At 36.5% G+C, this 9618-nt stretch overlaps 1 non-coding gene across 1 annotated transcript; it reads right to left on the bottom strand.

Annotated features, from left to right (window-relative positions):
• Positions 1 to 8357: 8357 nt before the first annotated feature.
• LOC132009435 (U6 spliceosomal RNA) lies at positions 8358 to 8461 on the bottom strand. The gene has a single exon (XR_009401925.1). It is a non-coding gene; the product is annotated as a U6 spliceosomal RNA (small nuclear RNA).
• Positions 8462 to 9618: the final 1157 nt, after the last annotated feature.

Raw genomic sequence — 9618 nt, 5'->3', positions numbered from 1 at the left:
CCATTGATGGGGGTGTGGATGGAGGAAAGCATTCTAAAGCATGAGGCCTATGGAAGCGGCCCCTCATGCCTGAGTCAAAGCATAGTACTGCAGAAATCCTCTCAAATAAGTAGAAATTGTGGTTTATTATAAGATTTCTGAGATGTCCCACAGAATTCCAAAGAAGAGAAATGCACCAAGTGTCAAGAAGCACCTCAAGCCAGAGATTCAGAACACTCTCACCTGTGTCTCTCCATCTTTAACCTGTGATTTGGTTTGCATTTTCTATATGTATCACTTGCCCTCTCTCTAGACTCATTTTTTTTTCCTGCTTTTCTGATCAATATAACAGAAAACAAGCTACTAGAATCATCAGCCATCCAAAGAGAATGCTCTCTTCCAGATTCCAACTAGAATCTAGTTTGCCAGATTCCAACTAGACTAATCACCTGAGTCAAGGGGTAGAATTATAACATACTAATATATGGCAGCAATGGCTCTAATCCTGAAGGCAGATGGGAGAAAGTATTTCCTAAAAGAAAAGGTATTTCCTTTATTTTTGCTCATGTTTATATAAAATAAGATTTTATTTATTTATAAATAATTATAAAGTTTAAATAACTAAAAGTTTTCACAAAGAATATTAAAACAATGAAAAATAACCTAGAAAATGGGAAAGAAGTTTTCAGGAGATTAGACGTTCAAAGATGGTAGAGCAGGGTTGTCACATATAATTTTGCAGGTTGTACAATATTCAACTTCTAGGATGCACCATTCATGATGACCCTATGTGACAGTGCCAGTCAATGAAATGTTCAGGGAAGGAAATTGGCTTTTTGTGAAGGAGATTGCTTGCTCTTTAGCCATAAGCTTTTCACATAAAAATCATTACTTCTTTTTTAAAAAGTATATTTTCAAAATTTCTAGTTGTTCATGGTCTGCATACTCCAGTTAGCTGTATCAAAATGATCATTTTTTAAATTATTTGCTAATTTAGATTTACATAAAATGGCACATATGATTTTTTTTTTCAGATCAGCCTAAAAAAAAAAAAATAGAGTACTAATTTAAATGAGCTTCTGAGAAACAACCAGAATATTCATCCCTTTGGTCTTTTTCAAAAACAGAGGTTTCTTGGGAGGAAATACCATTGACTCACCTTTGCAGTTTGAGCTCCCAGAGGATGAAGTGCCTGCATTACAGCTCACCAGAAAGTCAAAGCAATTCACAGAAAATATGTCAACTCACCATAACGTTATGGGAAAAGTTTGTATATTTTTAAGAAACTTAACTGGTAAACTTGGTCTATCCTCCTGAGCAATTTAAGCATATAATCTCAAGCAATTCACTGGAAACCCAACTCAGCATAATCCTCAATTATTGATACATTTCCCAATACTAAACTTTAAAAACAAAGAAAAAATAATCCTTGGAATATAAAATGTAAGAAAAATTTCTCCATAAAAATAACTTTTCCAGTGATAATGATGAAGTCTTAGAATATAAGTGAGGTTCGGTGGGGTGAGGTCCAGAGCTGATGACCAAGAAAGAATTCTTGAGTCATCTTTGGTGCAAAATATTTATTAAAACATGGGGACAGGACCCATGGGCAGAAAGAGCTGCTGCCCTGGGGTTGTGAGGAGTGGTCCTTTATGTGCTTGCAAGTTGGGAGGGGGTCAGAGATGGTATATGTGTCTAAGGAAATTTGGAAGCAAGGTTTCCAGGACCTTGAGGGGCTAGCTGTTGTTGGGAAAAAGGCTAGTCATTACCAGTAATAAAACCTTTGTCTGAGACCCTTTACATGTATATCAGTGGGCCAATGCTTGGGAATGATTGTCAACAGTATCTTGGAGGGTTTAGAGATAAAGGAAGTTTCCAAAGGAATTGTTAAAGTAGACTTACAGGATCCTGGTTGGGGATAGGGATTGGTCAGACAAAGACTGCCCTTTGCTCTTAGCAAAGTGTTAAGGAGGAGGCAGTTGAGTCCCTAAAGGAATGTCACTCTGCCTGTTTTAAGGGGTTGTCAGTTTTAAGGAAACTTAGTAATTTTTCTTCTGCCTCTGTTTCCTACATCAATAATAACCTCTTTATGGCCCTCCCATGCATACTATGTTTTGAAAAATTCTGTGTTCCAAGTTGTAATTATAAAATATTATTTATTTAGTCAGTGATCATAGCTGTTATTCTGAGTTTCTGATTTACCATATAACAAAATTATGGTCAAAAGCAAAGAATCTAATATTTCAATTAATTTGGATGACAACCTCATTGATGTTAATAAAAAGTTTTATTACAATTTTTTAAACAGGGAAAATAATTCACTGATACCCATTGTTATATGTGAACCCATTATAGTTTAAGGATCTCAGTCTAGAAACAAGAGTTCTAAAATCATCATAAACCAAATTTACTCCCTTAAACTGTTGGGTCCATGATCAAAGGAACGAGACTGATACAAAGCGAAGGTCAAGCAAAGCTTTATTTCGTGCTAAGCATTGAGAATCAAACTGACCGGCCAGGGTCATCTCTTACAAAGAGGTGACCCCTCCTAGCCTCACAGACTAACTTTTATAGAGCAAAGGCCATGTGGTTGAGCCTGGCCACACACAAGTGGCCAATTGAATTACAATTCACCCCATAGTAGCTATTCAAACTAGCCTATCACCTTGGTCAGAACTGGAGCCCCAAAAGGCACCTAAAAGGTGGAGCCCACACTCCTTGGTAGCTAGCAAGACAGTACAAGCCCCATTGATTGGATGTCTCCACCTCCCCCGACTCATCCCTGCATTCGGGCTATTATCTCCACCTGACCTGACCCACCCTTGTATTTGGGCTTTGTTACCTGGGACTGGTTTTCCCTGGACTTGCTTTTAAGTAACTTCTCCTGTGGAGGGAGGGGGCAGGGTCAGTTTAAGTTTTACTGAATAAACAACAAAATCACTGTTTAACCAGATGGAATCGCTCTGGCTAAATAGGCCCTTACAAAACTTACATTTGTAAGTATATACTACAATATATACATATATATAGTGAAAAATTATATGTTGAAAATGTTCAAGATAGAGACCATAACGTAATACTGGAATCATAAAGACAAAAACTATTAGTAACATATATATATAATTTGCAAAGTTTCTCAGCAAGTGAGGAATATAAAAATGTAATATATTCTCTCAGTGAGCCTGAAGGACACAGGGAATTATAATCATCCAATCAGCAAATAAATAGTGGGCGCCACACTTTGTTAAGTACTTGGAATTAAAGACAAATCTCTGCCCTCAAACTACTCATTAACCAGTTGGGGAGGGAGCTATAAATAAATAAGTGCTACAATAGGCATTTAAATCGAGTAGAATAGAGGCCTGAGGGAGAAGTAGTCAAAAACATTTGCAGTTTTAGGAAAACTTAGTCCAGAAAATAATAGAAGTTATTAGACATATAGACTTGATAGGATTTTCCTGGTATTAAGAGAATGGTTAGTAGAGAAACTAAAAGACTATCACAGTCTGGCATGCTTAGGGAAGGGCAAGCAGGATATCAGTGACACCATAGGCCTGAAAATTGGAGCAGGAGAAAGGGTACAGCGAGAGATAAGAACAGGAAAGTTTACAGAGTAAGGCATATACATTAAAAAATTTGATGTAAAATAGTATAGTATCAAAGTTATTACAGACCTACTCTACTAGGCAATAGAAATCCATTGTAGATTTTGTAATGAGTACAAACATGATTACTATGCTATATTTTCTAATAAAAGTACATTGAAACCCTTGATACCAAAATAAGGCAAAGAGAGTACAAAAGAAAACCAAGGAACAAGATTCCTCATGAACATAGATATAAAAATTATTTAAAAATGAATAAATTGAACCCAGCAATATATAAAAAAAATCATATACCCAAATCATTTGGAGTTTATCAAAAGGATGTACAGATGGTTCAATATTTGAAAATCAATCCTTATAATTCACCATATTAACACTGTAAAGAAAAATGTATGTTCATATCAATTAATGCAGAAAAGGCACTTGACAAATCTCAACATCCACATTGATAAAAATTGCAGCAAATTAGGATATAGAAAAAAACCTGTTCCTCAACCTGAAAAGGGGCATCTTACCAAAAAAATAACAAAACAAAAACACAAAAAACTACAGTTACTATCAAATTTAACACTGAAAGACTGAATACTTTCCCCTAAGATTGGGAGCAAGACAATGATGTCCAATCTCATCAGTTCTATTCAACATTATATTAGAAGTTTTAGCTAGTGAAAAAGGGGAAGAATAAATAAAAGTCCTTTAGATTTAAAAAGAAAAAATAAAATGGCGTTCATTCACAAACACCATGATTGTCTGTGTAGAATATGCCCCCAGGATACCTCCTGCAACTAAAAAGTTTAGTAAGGTTATAGGATACAAGGTCATCAAACAAAGATTAATCATATTTCTATATATTAGCAATTTACAAATGGAAAATAAAATTAAAACTGAATACCATTTACAATAACTTCAAAAAATTAAACACTTGGTATAAATCTATCAAAACACATACAAACTTGAGCCCTAAACTTAAAGAAAAGAAATTCTTTAAGGGATCTGAAAAAGAAGAAAATGACACCCAAGGGAAAGAATAAGATTTCATCAGACATTTCAACATCAAACCTCAAAAGTAAATTTGGGTAACATATTTTTTTTCTTCATTTATTTATTTTCAGCATAACAGTATCATTATTTTTTCACCACACCCAGTGCTCCATGCAATCCGTGCCGTCTCTAATACCCACCACCTGGTACCCCGACCTCCCACCCCCCCACCACTTCAAACCCCTCAGATTGTTTTTCAGAGTCCATAGTCTCTCATGATTCACCTCCCTTTCCAATTAACCCCAACCCCCTTCTCTCTAACTCCCCATGTCCTCTATGCTTTTTGTTATGCTCCACAAATAAGTGAAACCATATGATATTTGACTCTTTCTGCTTGACTTATTTCACTCATCATAATCTCTTCCAGTCCCGTCCATGTTGCTACAAAAGTTGGGTATTCGTCCTTTCTGATGGAGGCATAATACTCCATAGTGTATATGGACCACATCTTCCTTATGCATTCATCCGTTGAAGGGCATCTTGGTTCTTTCCACAGTTTGGCGACCGTGCCATTGCTGCTATAAACATTGGGGTACAGATGGCCCTTCTTTTCACTACATCTGTATCTTTGGGGTAAATACCCAGGAGTGCAATGGCAGGGTCATAGGGAAGTTCTATTTTTAATTTCTTGAGGAATCTCCACACTGTTCTCCAAAGAGGCTGCACCAACTTGCATTCCCACCAACAGTGTAAGAGGGTTCCCCTTTCTCCACATCCTCTCCAACACATGTTGTTTCCTGTCTTGCTAATTTTGGCCAATCTAACTGGTGTAAGGTGATATCTCAATGTGGTTTTAATTTGAATCTCCCTGATGGCTAGTGATGATGAACATTCCATGCTCTTGGATCGAAAGAATAAACATTGTTAAAATGTGTATACTGCCTAGAGCAATCTATACTTTTAATGCTATTCTGATCAAAATTTCACTGGTATTCTTCAAAGAGCTGGAGCAAATAATCCAAAAATTTGTATGGAATCAGAAAAGACCCAGAATCTCTAAGGAAATGTTGAAAAACAAAAATAATACTGGGGGCATCACGTTACCTGATTTCAAGCTTTACTACAAAGCTGTGATCAGCAAGACAGCATGGTACTGGCATAAAAACAGACACATAGACCAGTGGAACAGAGTAGAGAGCCCAGATATGGACCCTCAACTCTATGGTCAAATAATCTTCGACAAAACAGGAAAAAATATACAGTGGAAAAAAGACAGTCTCTTCAATAAATGGTGCTGGGAAAACTGGGCAGCTATATGTAGAAGAATGAAACTTGACCATTCTCTTACACCGTACACAAAGATAAACTCAAAATGGATAAAAGACCTCAATGTGAGACAGGAATCCCTCAGAATCCTAGAGAAGAACATAGGCAGTAACCTCTTCGATATCAGCCACAGCAACTTCTTTCAAGATATGTCTCCAAAGGCAAAGGAAACAAAAGTGAAGATGAACTTTTGGGACTTCATCAAGATCAAAAGCTTCTGCACAGCAAAGGAAACAGTCAACAAAACAAAGAGGCAACCCACGGAATGGGAGAAGATATTTGCAAATGACAGTACAGACAAAAGGTTGATATCCAGGATCTATAATGAACTCCTCAAACTCAACACACACAAAACAGACAATCATAGCAAAAATGGGCAGAAGATATGGACAGACACTTCTCCAATAAAGACATACAAATGGCTATCAGACACTTGAATAACATATTTAAGACACTTGTATTGGTCAGAGTTCTCTAGATGTGTATACATAGAGAGAAAGTTTCTTTTAAGGAATTGGTTCATGCAACTGTGGAGGCTGACAAGTCCAGACTCTTTGCAGGGTAGACCAGCAAGTTAGAGACTAAAGAAGAAGCAACACTGCAATTCAAGTGCTGTAGAATTCCCTCTTGCTTGAAAAAGGTCAGTCTTCTGTCTTACTCAGTTCTTCAGCTGATTGGGTAAGGTCCATCTACATTATGGAGAGCAATCTGTTTTAATCAAAGTCCACTGATACGAATGTTAATCTAATCCAAAAACACAGCACACAGAAACATCCAGAATAATGTTTGACAATATATCTGGGCATCATGGCCCAGCTAAGTTCACACACAAAATTAACCATCACAACACCTAAGGAAAGAAAATGTGAACTAAGAATTTATATACCCCCCCCCCACCAAAATTGATTTTCTAGTACAAATGGCACAGACAAAATGTTAACAATATTAGGAACTCAGGCAACAGTATGGCCATGAATCCTTCCTGAGGCTTCTATGTATAGTGAGCTTCAGAAAACCAAAATACCCAGAAAAATATTAATGTAAGAATTGGTAGAAGCACTAATGGCTGCTAACATTAGAAAAGGAAAGACAACCTGCCATGAGATGCTTCCTGAAGGAACACCACACTACCTATATAATATTGCCATAGTGATTAAACTTGAATATGATCAAACCTCTGGACCCAGCTGACAATTTACAGAAAATATAGAGCACAGGAAAAAAAAAAAAAAAAACTAAACTTGAGTATGCAATTAGCAAGAGCCAGAAAGTGCAAGACGACAGGTTGTAAGTCTCAATTTCTCAACAGATCAACTTCAAGGTAAAAGAAGAGATGAAAGAGTAACATATAGAGAAATTATATTTATAGCAGATCTTTATATTTTTAATATTTTTAAAACTTTTTTATTTATTTGACAGACAGAGATCACAAGCAGGCACAGAGACAGGTAGAGAGAGAAGGAAGCAGGCTCCCAGCTAAGCAGAGAGCCGGATGTGGGGCTCAATCCCAGGACCCCAGGATCATGACCTGAGCCAAAGGCAGCGGCTTTAACCCACTGAGTCATCCAGATGCCCCAATAGCAGATCTTTATATGCAAGATAAAACTAGTATTTAGGGGGTACCTGGGTGGCTCAGTCATTAAGCAGCTGCCTTTGGCTCAAGTAATGATCCTAGGTCCTGGGATCCAGCTCCACATCAGGCTCCCTGCCAGGCAGGAAGCCTGCTTCTCCTCTCCTGCTCCCCCTGCTTTTGTTGCCTCTCTCTCTCTCTCTGTCAAATAAATAAATAAATAAAATCTTTATAAACAAAACAAAACCAAATTTAAAAACTAGTATTTGGGGTGATAAAACTATAAAGAAATGCAGTGAGGGGCACTGAGTGGCTCAGTCAGTTAAATGTCTGAACTCTTGATTTTGGCTCAGGTCATGATGTCAGAATCACAAGATCAAGCCCCATATGAGGCTCTGTGCTGGGGACCTGGAGCCTGCTTGGGATTCTTCCTCTGCCTCTCTCTCTCTCTTCAAATAAATACATAAATACACAAGAAAATAAATAAATAAAATGAGTGATGATAATAAAAATTAGGATACTGATACTTTTGAGGGTAAAGAGGTAGTTGTGATTAGGGTGTTTGTGAGCAGGACCACAAAATGACATTAATGGGACTGAGTTACTTTTGCTTTCCTGGTTTCCTAACACCGTAAAAACTTTTATAAGTTATGATTTATAACTGTGTTGGTATAAAGGTAAAGACTTTCATATATTAATATTATGTATTAAAACATTTTTTCTTAAAAAATTAATGCATTTCATGAGTCCCTAAAATAAATCAAAATATTTTATAAGAAATTAAAATATTTTCTTGGCCTCTGCAAAAATTGTGTATCCAAGTACCTTGCCTACTGGACCTAATGAATATGTCAGCTTGTTTTTTCTTTTCTTTTCTTTAATATTATTATTATTTTTTTTTTATGGAACACTTCACAAATTTGCATGTCATCCTTACTCAGGGGCCATGATAATCTCTGTGTGGTTCCAGTTTTAGTATATGTGCTGCTGAAGTGAGCACACATCAGTCTTGTCTCTGAGGTGGCTGATAAAGTTCTATTTCTTGAACTGGTTGCTAGCTATAGGAGTATTTGCTTTGTTCACTAAGATATTTTTAAAATATACATATTTTATAAAAAAGTAGAAACACTTATGCACTGAAAATTGTAAAACATTGCTGAAGGAAATTAAAAAGACAGATAAACAGAAAGACATCCCATGTGCTTGAATTGGAAGAATTAATGTTGTTAAGATGTCCATATTACCCAAAGTGATCTACAGATTAAATGCAATCCCTATCAAAACACAGTAGCATTCTTTACGAATTTTTTTTTAAATCCTAAATTCAAACGACTCCAAGTAGCCAAAGCAATCTTGAGCAAGAAGAACAAAACCAGAGGCATCGTACTTCCTGATTTCAAAATATTACAAAACTATAGTAATCCAAACAGTATGGTATCAGCATAAAAAGAGACATAGAACTATCTTAATTCATGCAGGTTGCTATAACAAAATACCACAGACTGGGTAGCTTATAAACAATAGAAATTTATTGCCCACAATTCTGAAGTTTGGAAAGTCCAAGATCAAGTCACTAACACTGTCACTTTTTGGAGAATGCAGGCCTTCTACTTTGTTCATAGCCAGAGCACTCTCACTGTGTCCCCACGTGGTTGATGAGATAGGAATCTCTGGAACCTCTTCCATAAAGCACTGATTTGTTCAAGAGGGCTCCACCATCATGACTTTAGGACCTTCCAAGACACCTACTTCCTAATATTATCTTTGGGGGTTAATATTTCAACATATAAATAGGGAGAGTGGGGTTGGGGGGAGAGATACAAACATTCAAATCCGGCATAAGCCAACAGAGCAGAACGGAAAATCCAAAAATAAACCCACGCCCAGAAATAAGTCTTTGATCTTCAATAACATTGCCAAAAACACACAATGAGGAAATGACAGACTCTTTAATAAATGGTGTTGAGAAATCTAAATACCCACACAATAGAAGTATAAAATTGAACCCAGAATATAAACAACAATCAACTTATAATACACTAAAGACAAATCTAAGACTTGAGACAGTAAAACTAGTAAGAGATAACATAAGGAAAGAGCTTTTGGAGATTAGCCTGAGCAATCTGTTTTTGGATATGACCCCAAAAGTGCAACCCA

Source organism: Mustela nigripes, chromosome 1 (assembly GCF_022355385.1).
Source record: "Mustela nigripes isolate SB6536 chromosome 1, MUSNIG.SB6536, whole genome shotgun sequence".
In the NCBI taxonomy this organism is placed as follows: Eukaryota; Metazoa; Chordata; class Mammalia; order Carnivora; family Mustelidae; genus Mustela; species Mustela nigripes.
The sequence above is the reverse complement of the archived record's forward strand: the minus strand, read 5'-3'. Positions and strand labels throughout refer to the sequence as shown.